At 35.9% G+C, this 23,644-nt stretch overlaps 1 long non-coding RNA gene across 1 annotated transcript; it reads right to left on the bottom strand.

The window, feature by feature from the left end:
• Nucleotides 1–825: 825 nt before the first annotated feature.
• LOC143047508 (uncharacterized) lies at nucleotides 826–18,218 on the bottom strand. The gene is made up of 3 exons (XR_012969587.1): nucleotides 17,787–18,218; nucleotides 16,267–16,317; nucleotides 826–1,138 (listed from the first exon to the last, which is right to left on the bottom strand). It is a non-coding gene; the product is annotated as an uncharacterized LOC143047508 (long non-coding RNA).
• Nucleotides 18,219–23,644: the final 5,426 nt, after the last annotated feature.

The following is a 23,644-nucleotide window of genomic DNA, read 5'->3' as shown; positions in this document are numbered from 1 at the left end:
ACTTTAACCTGGAGCGGAACAGACGGACGGACGGACGAACGAGCGAAAGCACGGATGCACAGACTAGAAAACATAATGCCCATAAATGGGACATACAAATTTATTGTTGAAAGTGAAAGTAGTGATTTGGCAAAAATGAAAGTAGGGTAGAGATTAGAGGGAGGCAGGACCTTTTTCGGGACGTCGGGATCTGGTGTTTTTAAGCTCGCGATTTGGGGATTGATACTTACGGGATCCGGGAATATAGTTTCAATTTCGGGATACGAATTTCTTTAAATATGCATCTCGGGATTTCATATTTTTATGCCCGGGATTTCGGGATCAGGACCCCTCCGACCACACCTCAAATAAGCCTGAGTAGGTCTTAGTCATTTATACAAAATTCATATCCTACCATTGGCATGTCAATAAGGCTCTCAAAAGAAAAGGCACTGATGGATTGTCCTAGAAGCATATTTCATTAGACTAATAATGGTCTATATATAAGCAGTTGCATTTATTTCATGTTTGAAGCGGTGCAAATTTTTGATTTTAATTTGACTTTTACCAAAAGATGCATTGTAGCAAAGGTCTAAGGCCAGAAACACGAAAATAATTGAATTTAACAGAAAGGAAACAAATATCGGACTTTGGAAAAAGGGAGAGGGCTTTTGATACCTTTTATGATATTCTCCATACATAATATCTTTTAGTACAAAAAATATCCTACAACAGTTCACAAGCTGTATATATGCCCGCGATTTCGCGGGTGTGTTCAAGTGTTTAATTGAATTTTCCACTTGCAATCAATATTCCTGAAAATACGTTATAAGGCTCTCGTGCGTATATCTTCGCCCCGGGAGTGGAAGGTTTAGCGTATGAGATGCTACTTCGCCTCTACCTCCGCCATGTGTCCAAAGCCTTGCAAGTTCCTGATCATTCTTACGGATATTAACATGTATTGAGTTCCCATGAAGACCCATGATAGAGACAGATATACTGTAAAGTCCAGATACAGGCGCTGTGAATTTTCCTGAACTTGGGTTATAAGAATTGCCGACATTGGCAATTACTTTGTCAAACAGAATTGGGCCATTTGGAAGTCCACTTGAAAATGTAGACAATGCTGTAAATGCAGTAGGATGTTCTGGTGTATTTTCTGTAACATAAACAATTGTAGTAAATATGGTAAACAGCAATACAATACTGCAAAATTCAGAAATTATTGCGTACATTTATTATTGCGATTTTTGAAGAATGAACATAAATGCGCGATAATTTATTGCGATTTCAGGAAATACTACTTACATATATACATCAAAAATCATAATGCCAATTCTTATTATTGCGATACGCATCACGACGCATGATTCGCATTAAGATACAAAAAAAAAATAAAATAATACAACAATAATTACAGCATACAAACAAGCTGAATCAGTCAAATTATTCTTTGTTGCTGGATCCTAATTATTAACTTATTATGTCTGTTTAGTTACTCACACAATTTTGTCTATATAACTGAACTATATACGACTTTCATACCAGGCACTTGTCTCGGAATAACTGCTAGTAGTCTGTTGTTATTTATGTATTATTGTAATTTTGTTTATTTTCCTTTGTTAAATCTTCTGACATCAGACTCGGACTTCTCTTGAACTGAATTTTAATGTGCGTATTGTTATGCGTTTACTTTTCTACATTGGCTATAGGTATAGGGGGAGAGTTTAGGTCTCAGAAACATGCTTAACCCCGCCGCAATTTTGCGCCTGTCCCAAGTCAGGAGCCTCTGGCCTTTATTAGTCTTGTATTATTTTTAATTTTAGTTTCTTGTGTATAATTCGGAGTTTAGTATGACGTCCATTATCACTGAACTTGTATACATACTTTTTAAGGGGGCAGCTGAAAGACGCCTCCGGGTGGGGTTGGGTGTTCTCGCTACATTGAAGACCCATTGGTGGCCTTCGGCTGTTGTCTGTTCTATGGTCGGGTTGCTGTCGCTTTGACACATTCACCATTTCCTTTCCCAATTTTAATAGGGTCGGACACAAACATTCATATTGATATTGTATTGTAATTTATTGGTATTCGGAGCGGACTTCAGTATGGGTTACTTGTGTCTAATCCATTTTACTTTGAGTAAATAAAATTTGTTTAAACTAAACACAAAATTTTTAAAAGTCTTCTCCTTCCCATAATAAAATAATTGCAATAACTCTACAGAGCACAGAGCATGACTAATTGGTGGCCTTCTGCTGTTTTTTCGCTATTCGGTATGGACGTCAAGTTGGTTACCTATTCCCTATTCCCTATTCGTTACCTATTCCCTATTCCCTATTCGTTACCTATTCCCTATTCCCTATTCGTTACCTATTCGTTACCTATTCCCTATTCCCTATTCGTTACCTATTCGTTACCTATTCCCTATTCCCTATTCGTTACCTATTCGTTACCTATTCCCTATTCCCTATTCGTTACCTATTCGTTACTTATTCCCTATTCCTTATTCGTTACTTATTCGATTTTTAATATCCTTCCCCCTTTTTAATTAAGTCTCCCAAACAAAGTTTGGAGACTTATTGTTTTTGCTCAGTTCTTATTATTTTTATTATTTTTCTTCTTCCTCTTCTTCCTCTTCTTCTTCCGCCACTTTAAAAATGAACTTGTCCGCAGCATTTCTCCAAAACTACTTGTCAGATTTACTTAGGGTTTCATAAAATGTTAGACTAATATGTCTAGGTGAGCCATCAATCGTTCATTTGTGCATTGGGTCTATTAAGGGGTATTTTTTTTGGGGGAGGGGGGGCAGAAAGAAGGGAGGGGTTTACTATAGAACCCTATGGGATTTTATTTTCTAAAATTTTCAAATGAATATAACTTGAACACTGTAAGTGATAGATACATGCAGTCTTCAGAAATGATTAAAGAACAATAAAACAAATCACATGAAATATAGGGGAGTCCCTGGGGGTCATCCCTACCCCCTTCAATTCGAGAATATGCTTTTAACTTGTAAACGGTCCAGATCCCCACCCCTAAACCATATATATTATTGTATGGGACAAAACAACTAATCAAATGAAATTAAATAAAAGTTCCTGGGGGTCACCCCTACCCCGTTTAATTTGAGAATATACTATTATCTTATAAACGATCCAGATCCCCACCCCTAAACCATATATATTCTTGAATAGGACGATAAAACAAATCAAATGAAATTAAATGGAAGTCCCCGGGGGTCATCCCCACCCCGTTCAATTTTAGAATGTGCTATTATCTTGTAAACGGTCCAGATCCCCACCCCTAAACCATATATATTCTTGTAGGGGACAATAAAACTAATCAAATGAAATTAAATGGAAGTTCCTGGGGGTCACCCCCACCCCGTTCAATTTGAGAATGTACTATTATCTTGTAAATGGTCCAGATCCCCACCCCTAAACCATATATTTTCTTGTAGGGGACAATAAAACAAATGAAATGAAATAAAAGGAAAGTCCCTAGGGGGTCAGCCTACCCCCTCTTGTTTGAAAACTTGTAAACGGTCAACATCCCCACCCTAAACTATATATATTCTTGTAAGGGACAATAAAACTAATCAAATGCAATTAAATGGAAGTTCCTTGGGGTCACCCCCACCCCGTTCAATTTGAGAATGTACTATTATCTTGTAAATGGTCCAGATCCCCACCCCCAAACCATATATGTTCTTGTAGGGGACAATAAAACAAATAAAATGAGATAAAGGGGAAGTCCTGATGGGGTCATCCCACCCACTCTTGTTTGAAAACTTGTAAACAGTCAACATCCCCACCCCTAAACCATATATATTCTTGTAGGGGAAAATAAAACAAATAAAATGAAATGCAGGTAAAGTCCCTGGGGGTCACCACCACCCCCTCCTGTTTGAATACTTGTAAATGGTGGAGATCCCCACCAGTAAGCCATATATATTCTTGTATGGGACAAAAAATCAAATCAAATGAACATGGGACCTTATGAATTGCGAGTTATGTGAGCTTTGTTTGGGAGACTTCGTAACAGCATCCTGTTACAATTACTTCTTGTTGTTTATACTCTTATATCTGGTAATAGTTCTAAATTTGTTGAGGTAAAATGATCTTTTTATGACCTATTTATATGTGTTTGTGCTCAACCGATCCTTTTACTTTATGTTCGATACTCATTTGTTCCTTATTTGATTTTTATACGTTCTACCTTTTAACTGCTTTATGTCCGTATGTTTGAAGATGGATCTTGGTTCGAAGGGATGAAATCACCGTGTTAGCGCTTGCATAAAAAAAAAAGATGTGGTATGATTGCCAATGAGACAACAACCCACAATAGACCAAAATGAAACAGAAACTATCAACTATAGGTCAATGTACGGCCTTCAACAATGAGCATAGCCCAAACCGTGTAGTCACCTATAAAAGGCCCAGATATGACAATTTCAAACAATTCAAACAACAAAACTAACGGCCGTATTTCATATACAAAAAAAAAAATAAACGGAAAACAAATATGTAACACAAAAAACAAACGATAACTACTTAATTTCAGGCTCTTGTCTAGGGACAGGCACATACTAACATAATGTGGTGGGGTTAAACATGTTAGCAGGGTGTACATCGTTTCGGAGCATGCTATTAACTTGTTTAATTCGTTCCATCACTCGCTTATAATTTGCTTATAATACGTGTATCATACGTTGCACCTTTTAAAACATGATTTTCAATTGTTTTGTTGTCTCTGGTGGTAGATTTGGGTTCTTAGAGGTGATATAACTCTATAAGCGCATATGTACTCGTTCCAGCGCTCGGATAATATCCTGTTAAATATTCGTTACTTATTCGCTTTAAATACGTTTGTTGTACGTTGCACCTTTTAGAAAAGGATTTTCAATTGTGTCCAAGTCTCTGGTGGTAACAATGTGTTCTAAGAGATGAAATGACCCTATTAGCGCGCATATACCCGTTCCAGCGCTCGGTTAATACCCTGTTACCTATTCGTTACCTATTCGTTACCTATTCACTTATAATACGTTTGTTGTACGTTGCACCTTTTACAAAAGGATTTTCAATTGTGTTCATGTCTCTGGTGGTAACAATGTGTTCTTAGAGATGAAATGACCCTATTAGCGCATATTTACCCGTTCCAGCGCTCGGTTAATACCCTGTTACCTATTCGTTACTTATTCGCTTTAAATACGTTTGTTGTACGTTGCACCTTTTGGAAAAGGATTTTCACTTGTGTTCATGTCTCTCGTGGTAACAATGTGTAATTAGAGATGAAATTACCCTATTAGCGTGCATGTATCCGTTCCAGCGCTCGGTTAATACCCTGTTACCTATTCGTTACCTATTCACTTTTAATACGTTTGTTGTACGTTGCACCTTGCAAAGGATTTTCAATTGTGTCCATGTCTCTGGTGGAAACAATGTCTTCTCAGAGATAAAATGACTCTATTAGCGTGCATGTACCCGTTCCAACGCTCGGATAATACCCTGTTACTTATTCGTTCCTTATTCGCTTTTAATGCGCGGGGTAAGTATACGTTGCACCTTGAAATAAATCGTTTTTTAATTGTGTTTATGTCTCTAATGGTAACAATATGTTCTTAGAGACGAAATGACCCTATTAGCGTGCAAGTACCCGTTCCAGCGCTCGGTTAATACCCTGTTACCTATTTGTTACCTATTCGTTACCTATTCACTTATAATACGTTTGTTGTACGTTGCACCTTTTAGAAAAGGATTTTCAATTGTGTCCATGTCTCTGGTGGTAACAATGTGTTCTTAGAAATGAAATGACCCTATTAGCGCGCATGTACCCGTTCCAGCGCTTGGTTAATACCCTGTTACATATTCGTTACCTATTCGTTACCTATTCACTTATAATACGTTTGTTGTACGTTGCACCTTTTAGAAAAGGATTTTCAATTGTGTTCATGTCTCTGGTGGTAACAATGTGTTCTTACAGATGAAATGACCCTATTAGCGGCATGTATCCGTTCCAGCGCTCGGTTAATACCCTGTTACCTATTCGTTACCTATTCACTTATAATACATTTGTTGTACGTTGCACTTTTTAGAAAAGGATTTTCACTTGTGTTCATGTCTCTGGTGGTAACAATGTGTAATTAGAGATGAAATGACCCTATTAGCGTGCATTTACCCGTTCCAACGCTCGGTTATTACTCTTTTACCTATTCGTTACCTATTCGTTACCTATTCACTTATAATACGTTTGTTGTACGTTGCACCTTTTAGAAAAGAATTTTCAATTGTGTCCATGTCTCTGGTGGTAACAATGTGTTCTTAGAGATGAAATGACCCTATAAGCGCGCATGTACCCGTTCCAGCGCTCGGTAAATACCCTGTTACCTATTCGTTACCTATTCGTTACCTATTCGTTACCTATTTACTTATAATACGTTTGTTGTACGTTTCACCTTTTAGAAAAGGATTTTCAATTGTGTCCATGTCTCTGGTGGTAACAATGTGTTTTCTTAGAGATTAAATGACCCTATTAGCGCGCATCTACCCGTTCCAGCGCTCGGTTAATACCCTGTTACTTATTCGTTACCCATTCGTTACCTATATTCACTTATAATACGTTTGTTGTACGTTGCACCTTTTAGAAAAGGATTTTCAATTGTGTCCATGTCTCTGGTGGTAACAATGTGTTCTTAGAAATGAAATGACCCTATTAGCGCGCATGTACCCGTTCCAGCGCTTGGTTAATACCCTGTTACATATTCGTTACCTATTCGTTACCTATTCACTTATAATACGTTTGTTGTACGTTGCACCTTTTAGAAAAGGATTTTCAATTGTGTTCATGTCTCTGGTGGTAACAATGTGTTCTTACAGATGAAATGACCCTATTAGCGCGCATGTATCCGTTCCAGCGCTCGGTTAATACCCTGTTACCTATTCGTTACCTATTCGTTACCTATTCACTTATAATACATTTGTTGTACGTTGCACTTTTTAGAAAAGGATTTTCACTTGTGTTCATGTCTCTGGTGGTAACAATGTGTAATTAGAGATGAAATTACCTTATTAGCGTGCATGTACCCGTTCCAGCGCTCGGATAATACCCTGTTACTTATTCGTTCCTTATTCGCTTTTAATGCGCGGGGTAAGTATACGTTGCACCTTGAAATAAATCGTGTTTTAATAGTGTTCATGTCTCTGGTGGTAACAATGTAATCTTAGAGACGAAAAGACCCTATTAGAGCGCATGTACTCGTTCCAGCGCTCGGGTATACCCTGTTACCTATTCGTTACCTATTCGTTACTTATTCGCTTTAAATACGTTTGTTGTACGTTGCACCTTTTAGAAAAGGATTTTCACTTGTGTTCATGTCTCTGGTGGTAACAATGTGTAATTAGAGATGAAATGACCCTATTAGCATGTATGTACCCGTTCCAACGCTCGGTTATTACTCTTTTACCTATTCGTTACCTATTCGTTACCTATTCACTTATAATACGTTTGTTGTACGTTGCACCTTTTAGAAAAGAATTTTCAATTGTGTCCATGTCTCTGGTGGTAACAATGTGTTCTTAGAGATGAAATGACCCTATTAGCGCGCATGTACCCGTTCCAGCGCTCGGTAAATACCCTGTTACCTATTCGTTACCTATTCGTTACCTATTCGTTACCTATTTACTTATAATACGTTTGTTGTACGTTGCACCTTTTAGAAAAGAATTTTCAATTGTGTCCATGTCTCTGGTGGTAACAATGTGTTCTTAGAAATGAAATGACCCTATTAGCGCGCATGTACCCGTTCGAGCGCTCGGTTAATACCCTGTTACATATTCGTTACCTATTCGTTACCTATTCACTTATAATACGTTTGTTGTACGTTGCACCTTTTAGAAAAGGATTTTCAATTGTGTTCATGTCTCTGGTGGTAACAATGTGTTCTTACAGATGAAATGACCCTATTAGCGCGCATGTATCCGTTCCAGCGCTCGGTTAATACCCTGTTACCTATTCGTTACCTATTCGTTACCTATTCACTTATAATACATTTGTTGTACGTTGCACCTTTTAGAAAAGGATTTTCACTTGTGTTCATGTCTCTGGTGCTAACAATGTGTAATTAGAGATGAAATTACCCTATTAGCGTGCATGTACCCGTTCCAGCGCTCAGATAATACCCTGTTACTTATTCGTTCCTTATTCGCTTTTAATGCGCGGGGTAAGTATACGTTGCACCTTGAAATAAATCGTGTTTTAATTGTGTTCATGTCTCTGGTGGTAACAATGTAATCTTAGAGACGAAAAGACCCTCTTAGAGCACATGTACCCGTTCCAGCGCTCGGTTAATACTCTGTTACTGATTCGTTACCTATTCGTTACTTATTCGCTTTAAATACGTTTGTTGTACGTTGCACCTTTTAGAAAAGGATTTTCACTTGTGTTCATGTCTCTGGTGGTAACAATGTGTTCTTAGAGATGAAATGACCCTATTAGCGCGCATGTACCCGTTCCAGCGCTCGGTTAATACCCTGTTACCTATTCGTTACCTATTCACTTATAATACGTTTGTTGTACGTTGCACCTTTTAGAAAAGGATTTTCAATTGTGTTCATGTCTCTGGTGGTAACAATGTGTTCTTAGAGATGAAATGACCCTATTTGCGCATATGTACCCGTTCCAGCGCTCGGTTAATACCCTGTTACCTATTCGTTACTTATTCGCTTTATATACGTTTGTTGTACGTTGCACTTTTTAGAAAAAGATTTTTACTTGTGTTCATGTCTCTGGTGGTAACAATGTGTAATTAGAGATGAAATGACCCTATTAGCGTGCATGTACCTGTTCCAGCGCTCGGTTTATACCCTGTTACCTATTCGTTACCTATTCGTTACCTATTCACTTATAATACGTTTGTTGTAGGTTGCACCTTTTAGAAAAGGATTTTCAATTGTGTCCATGTCTCTGGTGGTAACAATGTGTTCTTAGAGATGAAATGACCCTATTAGCGCGTATGTACCCGTTCCAGCGCTCGGTTAATACCCTGTTACTTAATCGTTCCTTATTCGCTTTAAATACGCGTGGTATACGTTGCACCTTGGAATAAATCGATTATCTATTGCTTTCATGTCTCTGGCGGTAATTGTGTGTTCTCTGAAGTGAAAAAAAACCCTATTAGCGCATATGTACCCGTTTCAGCGCAACACTGATACCCTGTTACTTATTCGTTTCTTATTCGCTTATAAAATGTGTTGTAGCGGTTAGTGCATCGGACTACTAACACAATGGTTCCTGGTTCGATTCCCGTTCGGGATGAAAATTTCAGGAACTCAATTTTCGGCTCTCCCTTGACACCATTTGCGACTATGGTCTTCAGGAAACGATGATAGTCCGTCGGAAGGGGACTATAAATGGCTGACCCTTGTTAAGAGAGAGCCATATCTCTTGCACGTTGAAGACACCCTTGTAGATTTCGAAAAAGAGTAGGCTGATGCCGCTACAAGGCAGCACTCGCACCCGAAAAGTGGAAAGGGGTAAATATAAGTTGCAAAACTTGTTTCCCAATTCACTATAAATAAATGTGTTTAAATTAAAAAATAAAACGTGTGTTATGCGTTGCACTTTAAAAAAAGAAATATGTTTGTGTCTCTGGTGGTAACTGTCGGTTTTTAGAGGTGAAATAACCCTAATAGAACATATGTACCCGTTTCAGCGCTCGACTGATACCCTGTTACTTATTCGTTCCTTATTCGCTTTAAATACGCGTGGTATACGTTGCACCTTGAAATAAATCGATTATCGATTGCTTTCACGTCTCTGGTGGTAATTATGTGTTCTCTGATATGAGTTGAAAAAACCCTATTAGCGCATATGTACCCATTTCACCACTCAGTGATACCCTGTAACTTATTCGTTCCTTATTCGCTTTTAAAACGTGTGTAATGCGTTGCACTTTAAAAAGAAATATTGTTGTGTCTCTGGTGGTAACTGTCAGTTCTTATAGGTGAAATAACCTTAATCGAACATATGTACCCGTTTCAGTGCTCGACTGATACCCTGTTACTTATTCGTTCATTATTCGCTTTAAATACGCGTGCTATGCGTTGCACCTTGAAATAAGAAGTAACGAATAGGTAACAAGGTATTAGACGAGCGCTGGAACGGGTACATACGCGCTAAAAGGGTTATTTCATATCTAAGAACACATTGTTACCACCAGAGACATGAACACAAATGAAAATCTGTTTCTAAAAGGGGCATTGTACAACAAACTTATTATAAGCGAATAAGTAACGAATAGGTACCTAATAGGTAACCGGGTATTAACCGAGCGCTGGAACGGGTACATGCGCGCTAATAGGGTCATTTCATCTCTAAGAACACATTGTTACCACCAGAGACATGAACACAATTAAAAAACAATTTATTTCAAGGTGCAACGTATACCCTGCGCATTAAAAGCGAATAAGTAACGAATAAGTAACCGGGTATTATCCGAGCGCTGGAACAGGTGCGCTAATAGGGTCATTTCATCTCTAAGAACACATTGTTACCACCAGAGACATGAACACAATTGAAAATTCTTTTCTAAAAGGTGCAACGTACAACAAACGTATTTAAAGCGAATAAGTAACGAATAGGTAACGAATAGGCAACAGGGTATTAACCGAGCGCTGGAACGGGTACATGCACGCTAATAGGGTCATTTCATCTCTAATTACATATTGTTACCACCAGAGACATGAACACAAGTGAAAATCCTTTTCTAAAAGGTGCAACGTACAACAAACGTATTTAAAGCGAATAAGTAACGAATAGGTAACGAATAGGTAACAGGGTATTAACCGAGCGCTGGAACGGGTACATATGCGCTAATAGGGTCATTTCATCTCTAAGAACACATTGTTACCACCAGAGACATGAACACAATTGAAAATCCTTTTCTAAAAGGTGCAACGTACAACAAACGTATCAAAAACGAATAAATAACGAATAGGTAACGAATAGGTAACAGGGTATTAACCGAGCGCTGGAACGGGTACATGCACGCTAATAGGGTCATTTCATCTCTAATTACACATTGTTACCACCAGAGACATGAACACAAAGGAAAATCCTTTTCTAAAAGGTGCAACGTACAACAAACGTATTATAAGTGAAAAGGTAACGAATAGGTAACGAATAGGTAACGAATAGGCAACAGGGTATTAACCGAGCGCTGGAACTGGTACATGCACGCTAATAGGGTCATTTCATCTCTAATTACACATTGTTACCACCAGAGACATGAACACAAGTGAAAATCCTTTTCTAAAAGGTGAAACGTACAACAAACGTATTATAAGTGAATAGGTAACGAATAGGTAACGAATAGGCAACAGGGTATTAACCGAGCGCTGGAACGGGTACATGCGCGCTAATAGGGTCATTTCATCTCTAAGAACACATTGTTACCACCAGAGACATGGACACAATTGAAAATCCTGTTCTAAAAGGTGCAACGTACAACAAACGTATTATAAGTGAATAGGTAACGAATAGGTAACAAAGTATTAACCGAGCGCTGGAACGGGTACATGCACGCTAATAGGGTCATTTCATCTCTAATTACATATTGTTACCACCAGAGACATGAACACAAGTGAAAATCCTTTTCTAAAAGGTGCAACGTACAAAAAACGTATTTAAAGCGAACAAGTAACGAATAGGTAACGAATAGGTAACAGGGTATTAACCGAGCGCTGGAACGGGTACATATGCGCTAATAGGGTCATTTCATCTCTAAGAACACATTGTTACCACCAGAGACATGAACACAATTGAAAATCCTTTTCTAAAAGGTGCAACGTACAACAAACGTATTAAAAACGAATAAGTAACGAATAGATAACGAATAGGTAACAGGGTATTAACCGAGCGCTGGAACGGGTACATGCACACTAATAGGGTCATTTCATCCCTTATTACACATTGTTACCACCAGAGACATGAACACAAGTGAAAATCCTTTTCTAAAAGGTGCAACGTACAACAAACGTATTATAAGTGAATAGGTAACGAATAGGTAACAGGGTATTAACCGAGCGCTGGAACGGGTACATGCGCTCTAATAGGGTCATTTCGTCTCTAAGAACACCTTGTTACCACCAGAGACATGAACACAATTAAAAAAACGATTTATTTCAAAGTGCAACGTATACTTACCCCGCGCATTAAAAGCGAATAAGGAACGAATAAGTAACAGGGTATTATCCGAGCGCTGGAACGGGTACATACGCGCTAATAGGGATATTTCATCTCTAAGAACACATTGTTACCACCAGAGATATGAACACAAGTGAAAATCCTTTTCTAAAAGGTGCAACGTACAACAAACGTATTTAAAGCGAATAAGTAACGAATAGGTAACGAATAAGTAACAGGGTATTATCCGAGCGCTGGAACGGGTACATATTCGTTTATAGAGTTATATCACCTCTAAGAACCCAAATCTACCACCAGAGACAACAAAATAATTGAAAATCATGTTTTAAAAGGTGCAACGTATGATACACGTATTATAAGCGAATTATAAGCGAGTGATGGAACGAATTAAACAAGGTAATAGCATGCTCCGAAACGATGTACACCCTGCTAACATGTTTAACCCCACCACATTATGTTAGTATGTGCCTGTCCCTAGACAAGAGCCTGAAATTAAGTAGTTATCGTTTGTTTTTGTGTTACATATTTGTTTTCCATTTATGTTTTTGTATATGAAATACGGCCGTTAGTTTTGTTTTTTGAATTGTTTGAAATTGTCATATCTGGGCCTTTTATAGGTGACTACACGGTTTGGGCTATGCTCATTGCTGAAGGCCGTACATTGACCTATACAAATGAGTATCGAACATAAAGTAAAAGGATCGGTTGAGCACAAACACATATAAATAGGTCATAAAAAGATCATTTTACCTCAACAAATTTAGAACTATTACCAGATATAAGAGTATAAACAACAAGAAGTAATTGTAACAGGATGCTGTTACGAAGTCTCCCAAACAAAGCTCCCATAAATCGCAATTCATATGGTCCCATGTTCATTTGATTTGATTTTTTGTCCCATACAAGAATATATATGACTTACTGGTGGGGATCTCCACCATTTACAAGTATTCAAACAGGAGGGGGTGGTGGTGACCCCCAGGGACTTTACCTGCATTTCATTTTATTTGTTTTATTGCCCCCTACAAGAAAATATATGGTTTAGGGGTGGGGATCTGGACCATTTAAAAGATAATAGTACATTCTCAAATTGAACGGGGTGGGGGTGACCCCAAGGAACTTCCATTTAATTTCATTTGATTAGTTTTATTGTCCCTTACAAGAATATATATAGTTAAGGTGTGGGGATGTTGACCGTTTACAAATTTTCAAACAAGAGGGGGTGGGCTGACCCCCTAGGGACTTTCCTTTATTTCATTTCATTTGTTTTATTGTCCCCTACAAGAATATATATGGTTTAGGGGTGGGGATCTGGACCATTTACAAGATAATAGTACATTCTCAAATTGAACGGGGTGGGGTGACCCCAAGGAACTTCCATTTAATTTCATTTGATTACTTTTATTGTCCCTTACAAGAATATATATAGTTAAGGGGTGGGGATGTTGACCGTTTATAAGTTTTCAAACAAGAGGGGGTGGGGTGACCCCCTAGGGACTTTCCTTTTATTTCATTTCATTTGTTTTATTGTCGCCTACAATAAAATATATGGTTTAGGGGTGGGGATCTGGACCTTTAACAAGATAATAGTACATTCTCAAATTGAACGGGGTGGGGATGACCCCCGGGGACTTTCATTTAATTTCATTTGATTTGTTTTATCGTCCTATTCAAGAATATATATGGTTTAGGGGTGGGGATCTGGACTGTTTACAAGATGATAGTACATTCTCAAATTGAACGGGGTGGGGGTGACCCCCAGGAACTTTTATTTAATTTCATTTGGTTAGTTTTATTGTCCCATACAATAATATATATGGTTTAGGGGTGGGGATCTGGACCGTTTACAAGTTAAAAGCATATTCTCGAATTGAAGGGGGTAGGGATGACCCCCCAGGGACTCCCCTATATTTCATGTGATTTGTTTTATTGTCCTTTAACCATTTCTTAAGACTGCATGTATCTATCACTTACAGTTTTCAAGTTATATTCATTTGAAAATTTTAGAAAAAAAATCCCTTAGGGTTCTATAGTAAACCCCTCCCTTCTTTCTGCCCCCCCCCCCCAAATACCCCTTAATAGACCCAATGCACAATGAACGATTGATAGCTCACCTAGACATATTAGTCTAACATTTAATGAAACCTTAAGTAAATCTGACAAGTAGTTTTGGAGAAATGCTGCGGACAAGTTCATTTTTAAAGTGGCGGAAGAAGAAGAGGAAGAAGAAGAATAACTAGAATTGCTATTGCAAGCAATAGCGGATGTCACCCTTCCCCCCATTGCCACTAAGCGGCAGCCATTTCAAAAACTTTTAACAGTGAATGGACATATTTGCATGGCTATACATTTTTCTGTAAATTTTCAATACATTTAGATCATTTTTAAAAACATGACATTTTTGCTGTTTCCATGGCAACGGCAGCCATTTTGAAAGTTCCAAATTCAAAAGTCTCATCTATACATGCCAGTTTACAATAATATTAAGTTTCATTAAGTTTGGAGCATTTCGAAAATATTTGACATTTTTGCAGTTTCCATGGCAACGGTGGCCATTTTGGAAATTCCAACTTCAAAAGTCTCATCCAGACTTGCCAGTCTACAATCGTATTAAGTTTCATCAAATTTGGAGCATTTTGAAATTTTTGAAATTTTTGACATTTGTGATGGTTCCTATGGCAACAGAGACCATTCCCAAAATTTAATGGCATATACCACATTGGTACATGGGAGGGACCATACCATCAAAGTTTCGATCCATTTGACCTACCATATTAAGAAAGTTATTGCCACTTTGAGGTTTTTGGACTGTTTTGCATTGTTTCCATGGTAACGGCAGACATTTTCAAAATTCCAACGCCCAATTCCACATCTTACAATGTTGCTCATCGTTACTGTGAAGTTTTATAAAATTTGGAGCATTTCCATATTTTGGAATTTTTTGGTGTAGTATCCATGGCAACATAGCAGTTCCAATGATTGCCAAAATCATCCCAAAGCAGTATACAGTGGGCACCTACATTGTATTAAAATCTAAAGATTTTAAGGTTAAGCATTCTCAAACAATTCACCTAACTCCAAAATTATATTTTTTCACCATTTTTTCGTTTCTATGGTGATGGCAGCCATTTTTTAGTTCCAAAGTTGCACTGCAACTGGAAAGTCAGGGTTCCTTGTTATAGTGCACTATCATTCAGATGGAAGAAAAATAATAATAATAGAGGAAAAGCAATATGTCACCCGACATTGTCGATCGGGTGACATAATAATAATTATAGGGAAAAAGAAACAGAGGAAAAGCAATATGTCACCCGACTTTGTCGATCGGGTGACATAATAAGAAAAAAAAGAAACGTAGAATAACAATACGTCACCCCAACTCCGTTGAGGGTGCCATAATAACAATATGTCACCCGACCTCCGTCAGGGTGACATAATAAAAATAATAAGAACTGAGCAAAAACAATAAGTCTGCAAACTTTGTTTGGGAGACTTAATTAAAAAGGGGGAAGGATATTAAAAATCGAATAAGTAACGAATAAGGAATAGGGAATAAGTAACGAATAGGTAACGAATAGGGAATAGGGAATAGGTAACGAATAGGGAATAGGGAATAGGTAACGAATAGGGAATAGGGAATAGGTAACGAATAGGTAACGAAAAAGGAATAGGTAACGAATAGGTAACGAATAGGGAATAGGGAATAGGTAACGAATAGGTAACGAATAGGGAATAGGGAATAGGTAACGAATAGGTAACGAATAGGGAATAGGGAATAGGTAACGAATAGGGAATAGGGAATAGGTAACCAACTTGACGTCCTTCGGTCGGGTTGTTGTCTCTTTGGCGTTTTCCCCATTTTCATTCTCCACTTTGTTTTTACAGTTGCGTAGATATTCCTTTGGGTATCAGTAAATTATGACAATTACCCAGTGTGAAGAAAAAAAACGTACACAATTAACAAAGGAATTCGGTTGTTTTGTTATTACATTTTCCTTACAAGCAAGAGATAAACATGTAATTACAATGATGTAAATAAATATATCAATCAATTGATTTCTTAATCTAAATATCATATGAACTAACCTTTGCAATCATAAGATTTATTTCTGAGTTTATCAAATTTCCCAGCAAGGTCTACAATAAAATTATTTCAGTCATTGCATCGTCTAATCAAAGTATAAAATTTTGACCAAAATGTACGAATTAATACTTCCTATACAATCCAATTATATGCCACTTTGTTATAAGATAGATAAGATAATTTTATTAACTTATTATGGTGCCCAAAATTTGAGCTATGCAATTGAATGAATTACAAAATAAAGCACATAAAATGATAAGAATGATTACTCTACATTACAATTAAAAAAAAAAACCAAAAAAAAAAAAAAAAAAAAAAAAAAAAAAAAAAAAAAAAAAAAACACACACACATGAACACACATTCACACTAATTAACCTGATATAAACCAAGTTATTGACAAAACGTAGTTGTTACAAAATGTGTGAGTGCCACTGTGACCTTAAGAAATTACGTAATTCTTAATAGTTCACAACAATGATATTTTCTATAATTTTCTTTCGTTCTTCAAAAAGGGAGTGCAATAAATTAGATAAGTTTCAGTCTATGGACGAAACGTATCGATAAAAACTTTTCTTATATCACATAGCGATATTGTCTAATATCAATTGTAAATATGCAGACATTCCATGCGAAATGTTGTTTTCGGCAACGAAAAATTAAGAAAATACTAACTTTAAAACTTATTGTTCAAATATAAACAACAATTGAGTCTAAATATACACTCAGAAGTTAGTTAGAAGCTCAAGTTTATGTCCGTGTAAAATTTGAAGTGCTGTGTTTTTCTTATATACATAAATAAACAAATGCTATTAGTTCTTATATCAATGCGATACTTTTAAAAAATCATAGCGGTGTTTTTGTTATATCAATATTAGTACTTATTAGTATTAATATTAGACTGCTGTACCCATATTTTGACAATTTTACCTATTATGTCTGTTTTGTTCACGCATCGTTGTAAATATGACAGAATTTGATGAGACTGTCATACACGTGAGAGGTTAAGGTGGCTCACCTCAATAGTGACCCCCGGTAGATTTTTTTTATTTTCACATATTCTCTAGATTTTTTTATGTTGAATCCAAAAATGCAAAGAAAAAAAGATGGTCACCAGTCTCGTTTTCCCTTTAAATTGAAGCGAAATGAGCGAGTCTGATCCTATTTCCAAACATGCCCACCCTTTCAACAATAACGGTTACATCAAATTCAAAGACTTTTAAAACCAAGTCAGTATGATTTTCATGTGAAAAAACATTAGAATTTGAAATGAAAACCTTTCCCTTGGTTGTTTTTGACTTAAGAATCCTTTTATTTTCAGATTAATGTCTAAATTTTGCATTTTCTAATTTCAGTTTAAGGCAAAAAATATTGGTTTTATTAAATCGATTTTTCGTAAAATTTCCCCGGTAGATTTAAAAAAAAAAAACAGATATGTTAAAGCTATGAACATGATGAACTACTTTCTGTTCAGAAATTCATTTAATTGATTTCATTTCTCGTACAAAATGACAATGAGCTTACCATCAATTTTTCTGGCCAAAGAAGTATCTCGGGTTGTATCGTGTGTCGTACTATCAAATCCAGTATCTACTTCACTTTCCGAGGTAGACTCTTTAGGTCTGTCGGAATTATCAGGCGGCTCCTTGTTGAGCGCTACAATCAACTGTCTCAGTTGAGTATCTGTCAACGTAGTACCATGACATCTCCCAGAATAGTATATGACTATGCCTATTGCTAAGAAGAAGACCAATATTATTAGTATTCCAACACTAATACCAATGCATAATAACTTTTCCACAGGTTTGGTTTGAAAAAATGCTGTCCCAAACTTCATCTTATTTATTTTCTCTTCGTTTGTTTTGATAAGTTGTAAATTACAGCCTTCTTGCTGAGTGTTATGTAGAATATTATATTCCATAGTTTAGAAGTGAAAATTATAACTAGTTTACTGCATGTTGTACATGAAGCCAGAGTATGTATCTTGTGTCTTCCTGTTTGTTTTGATGGTAATATCATATTCTTTGAGTGGTACTTAAATCGACAATTCAAAATTGACTTTTGTACTAACTATTTTTATAATAACATACTGCTCATATTCGTAAAAAAAAAAAAAATTGAAATGCAATGATTTTTTTCAATATTACAAGAGAAATGCCATCGTAACATTAATTCTACTATTTAAGCATTTCTATATAATTTACACATATGTATTGCTAAGTGCAAATCAAAGTACTGAAGTACTGAACATCGGATGATCGCAAGTTTTTGTGAATGGTCAAAAGCACTTGTTTCAGAAAAAAAACAACACATCTATATACCTGAAATTGAGGGTAATGTATTATGATAGAGATATATTTTTTATGAGACAAGCTCGTTCGTGGATGATGAATAAATTACTGGAAATTCAACCTCAACGCAATAACTGTTATATTGTAGTGATACAAATCAGTATAAACTGGTTTATTGTTATATATTATATTGATATAACATTTATATGCATATATATTTTTTATCCATTTGTATATCATTCTATTCTACTATTCTTATGATAGTGCATTGCAAGTGCATGGTGGACACGTACTCTTTTGTAAAAATTCGATTTGCAGTGTAATGTTTTAAAATTCGTATGTCAAGCTGCATGAGGGTTTGTAGGTGATTGGTTGTAACTTGGTCTCATTTTCTAGTGCTTCTCATTCAAAAACAAATGTATAGGCAAACAAAAACAAACCAACATTACACAGAAAACTGAACAGGGAGCAACAGGAACCTCACAAAAACCTTGGGATGAAATCAGCTCTTACAGATAAGCAGTTCCAACTATTGGCACCCTTTGTGGTGTTAAGGGCAAGTCACATTTTGGTGATAAGTCACATTTTGGTGATAAGTCACATTCCCTAATAACACAATCGTTTAAAAAAGGGCCATCAATTGTAGCTCCGACGAGAGGAATTTATCTTGTATCTATGTCACAGATATTCCATATCGGAAAATCAAATTATGAGAAACAGTCTGTTAAACATTCGAAGGCATGACTTCAACTTTAATGAATACCACTTAAAATCTGTTGTTCAATTTACCGTTTCAGAATCTAAAATATTCTGTGTAATATTTTCGAAAGCGTACACGAAACTTTATTCTTATTATAATGTACAAACAGTTAGATAACCCAAAGTCCTTTAAATTCTGAAGGCGAATTGATTCTGAGTTATCAGCAAACATGTTGCAACTTGGAGAATGCAACACGCTCGCTCGGTCCAAATGCTCTGCTGTCAATATATATACTAGTATAAATTTTATCTACCGGTATGTTTCGGAGTTAAAGAGTGATATCCATTTCATTGAACCAGTATACTAGTAAATTATTGTTCAGGGGTCAGCTGAATATAGCCCTTGTTGTGGGATTTTCTGGCTGCACTGAAGATCATTGGGTTGTTTTCTGCTCTTTAATAGGGTTGTGGTCTCTTTGACGCATTCCCCGTTCCATTTTATATTCTAAGTTAAGCCTTTCAATTGATATTTTATAGTGTGTCTTTCTATATTGTGATGTTATCTACTATTGTTTCAGAAAAGGGAGACAGTTTGATTAAAAGTTTAATCCCGCTTCAAATGTTTGCAAAAAGTCAGAATCTGATGTACAGTGGTTGGCGTCTGTTTAATATGTAGTTCATACGTGACGTGTTTCTCGTTTAAGAGATAACTGTATTGTATTTGAAGCTTTAAGGACGTCCATCCGTAGTTTTACTATCGCAAATTTAGTTTACCTGGCGACGCGTAGCGGAGACAGGTAAACGGGTATTTGCGACAGTAAAACTACCGATGGACGTCCGCAAAGCTTCAAATGCAATACAGTTATCTCTATTCTAATGCAAAACATGTTCATAATTAAATTTCAATCATTATTTCAGTGTAAAATCTTCATTTAAGAAAATTCCGCGAAAAGATGTTATCTTCTTTCATTCTTTGGTCCCTACACTATAGATGACGTCATAGGTATGCTTCCGGCGTTAAACTTAAACACCGGGCGTTTTCTGGCTTCTGTGCCGCTTCAGAATGTAATAAAATTTAATAAAGAGAAGATATTTAGGTGCAACATGTGAGTTTTTTGGCTTATTATTGTAGAAATTACATGTCAATACATTCAGCAATTCAAAATGTCGGCTTCCTTAGTTACAGACAAGGAGATAGAGAATTGTACGCTAACTGTCATCCAATCAGAACCATTGATACAAAATAATTGCATTAGAATGATATATAGATTGGCCAGTTGGTTTTCCCATTTGAATGGTTTTACCAATCTCCGGCGCAGAGATCACATATCCGTTCCGTTCAATACTTTGTAACACTACACTCAATATGAAATTTTGGGGCTCTTTATAGCTTGCTATTCGGTGTTAGCTAAGGCTCCGCGTTGAAGGTCGTACCTTGACCTATAATGGTTTACTTTTATAAATTGTTACTTGGATGGAGAGTTGTCTCATAGGCACTCATACCATATCTTATATCTCTAAAACATTTCTTTTCCAATAAAGTTTTTCTCGGCAGCACTTTGCATTGATATAAGCGATTTACACAGAAAATGAAACTAAGTCCAAAACTGACTCCATAATCTGTTTTTTACATTTTAAACGATCAGTTTGGATTAGTAAGAGAAATCTCTGGTTTTAGGGTTGAGATCATGTTTATAAAAACTATTTTCTTTGTTCGTCGTAGTCCTCTGTCTTTTGATTGGATGATTGTCACATCGTTCGATGCTTACTATTCCATGAGATAATTCAGTAGACTGTAGATGTTTAGTGTGGTGGTACTTGCGCGCTATTTTAGTAATATTTTTGCGCTATCAGGCTTCGAGGTCGTATGCTGTCCATGGTCCTTTGTTTTGTATAGTTATTCCAAATAGTTGCCTGTTGTTTCTAATATGGAAATAGACAGATGTGATATATGATTCCTAATGTGACAACTATTCACCAAAGTTCAAATGAAATTGGTGCGAGTAATTATAGTATACCATAAAGCCTTCAATAATGAGAAAAACTCATACCATATAGTCAGTCGGCTTTAAAAGTCACCGATATGAAAAAATGTGAAGTATTGAATTGAGAAAACTAGAAAACCAAAGTCATATATAAAAATAAAATGTGGTTTGATTGCCAATGAGACAACTCTTCACAAGAGACCAAATGACACAGAAATAATCATCTATATGTCATTGTACGGCCTTCAACAATGAGCAAAGCCCATACCACATAGTCAGGAAAAAAACCCGAAAGGACAAATGTAAAACAATTTAATCGGGAGAACTAACAGCTTAATATATGTACAAACAAGAATGTGTTCATAGTACACGGATGCCCCACTCGCACTATCATTTTCTATGTTCAGTGGACCGTGAAATTGGGGTCAAAACGGTATTAAGTAGGATTAGCATTACTTGATAAAAGAAGTTGTAATTATTCAATATATTGTAATTAAATCAACCGACTTTTAAATGTTAACAATTGAAAGCTTTATTTGACAGAATTGAAAATACCTAGATAGAGAAAAATGACCACAGAAGCAAGTACAGCTGTTAAGAAAAAGAAAGCGTCTTCAAAATTGCCGGATGCAGGTCAAATGCAGGCAATACGTAATAGTTTCGGCAAGTCACAGTATGGTAGGTTGTTTGTTTGTTACAGATTTTGTTATAGTTTTAATTACTTGTAGATATAGTTTATATCATCATAATCTAAGTCATTCTTGTAGTTTTGCTATGCTATATTTGTATAAAACTAAATTATCCTAGTTGTAGGGTTTAGTTTTGTGCACAGAGATTTAGCTGAACAAGTTCACCGATTGCATACATAAGATAAAATCATAATTTTCGCAATATTAATTTAGTTATCAATTTAGTAATTTTTTTAAAACTCGAATTCGTAATTTGATGCCTCAAGAATTGTATATGCTCTCTTAAGCATTGTTTTATTTTTTTTTACTTTTCCAATTCTCTCCGTCTACATAATTCCCAAAGATCCTTGTTGTTGTACTAATTTATCATAAAATATTGTGTGTTTCATATTTTTGTAGCCTACATTGTTATTCTACAAATGTATATCTATACATTATGATGGTGCTTTAAGATACAAATTAAAAGCATTTGAAAGGCAATTTTTATTCTAACTAATATTTGTCAAACCAATACGAATGAATATTTTATTTATTTGCAAAAGCATATATAACATGCTATGTCAATACATAATGACTTGTGACAAATGACTGATAACATAGGACAATACAATAAGAACATACATGTTGTAACTAACCAATAATATCAGATCTAGTTTTCCATTCACTCTTTAAATAGTTACAGAGCTTACTTGTTAGATATCTAGAATTAACTTTCAACAAACAAGATAGTTTAAAAATAATAGGCCAAGAACAATAATAGCATGGCAAAAAAAAATTATTCTGTATGCTGGACATACCAATACAAAATGAAATTCATTCTCAACACATTGCATATTACAACATGATACACAAATACGCAATTATCTTGGTATATCAGAGAAGCGACCAACTTCAACATTAAGTTTCAATTTACCACTTCGTAGTTTTGTAAGAATGTAAATATTATTAATATAAATAAAATAAGGAACTTAAGCGCTATAAAACCAGGTTCAATCCACCATATTCAAAATTTGAAAATGCCAGAGTCAGAAATATGACAGTTGATATCCATCCGTTTGGTGTGTTTTTTCATTTGATTTTACCATTTGATAAGGGACTTTCTAATTTGAATTGTCATCGGAGTTCAGTATTTTTGTCATTTTACTTCTTAGTAGTATTGTATGTAAATAAGCAGTTTTAAGACCATTGCTTAAATTCAAATTGTTTTTGATAACATCTTACAAATTTCTCAATTGGATTTGGAAGCAAAACTAATCTAATAAGGGTTTAATAAACAATGTCGTAATCAAATAACTAAGTATCAAAATGATTGTTCACATATATAACATTTAGCCAATTTTATAATGAACGCACCGAAATAATATATATCCGATATTCTCGCAACGCACGCTTGGAAGACTTTCTTTATTGATAACAATGAAACTAACTTGTGACAAAGATGAATCATACTGTCCTCGTTCAGATTGATTCGACAAAATCTGACCTGTACTTTTCAATCTTCTTTTTTTATACAAATTAGACCGTTGGTTTTCCTGTTTGAATGGTAAAACACTAGTAATGTTTTTGTTCCTATATAGCGTGGTGTTCGCTGTGAGCCAAGGCTCCGTGTTTAAGGCCCTACTTTGATCTATAATGGTTTACTTTAAACAATTATTACTTTGATGGTAAGTTGTCTCATTCGAACTCATGCATCATCTTCTTATATCTATAAATCTTTA

Source organism: Mytilus galloprovincialis, chromosome 10 (genome assembly GCF_965363235.1).
Source record: "Mytilus galloprovincialis chromosome 10, xbMytGall1.hap1.1, whole genome shotgun sequence".
NCBI lineage: Eukaryota > Metazoa > Mollusca > Bivalvia > Mytilida > Mytilidae > Mytilus > Mytilus galloprovincialis.
The sequence above is the reverse complement of the archived record's forward strand: the minus strand, read 5'-3'. Positions and strand labels throughout refer to the sequence as shown.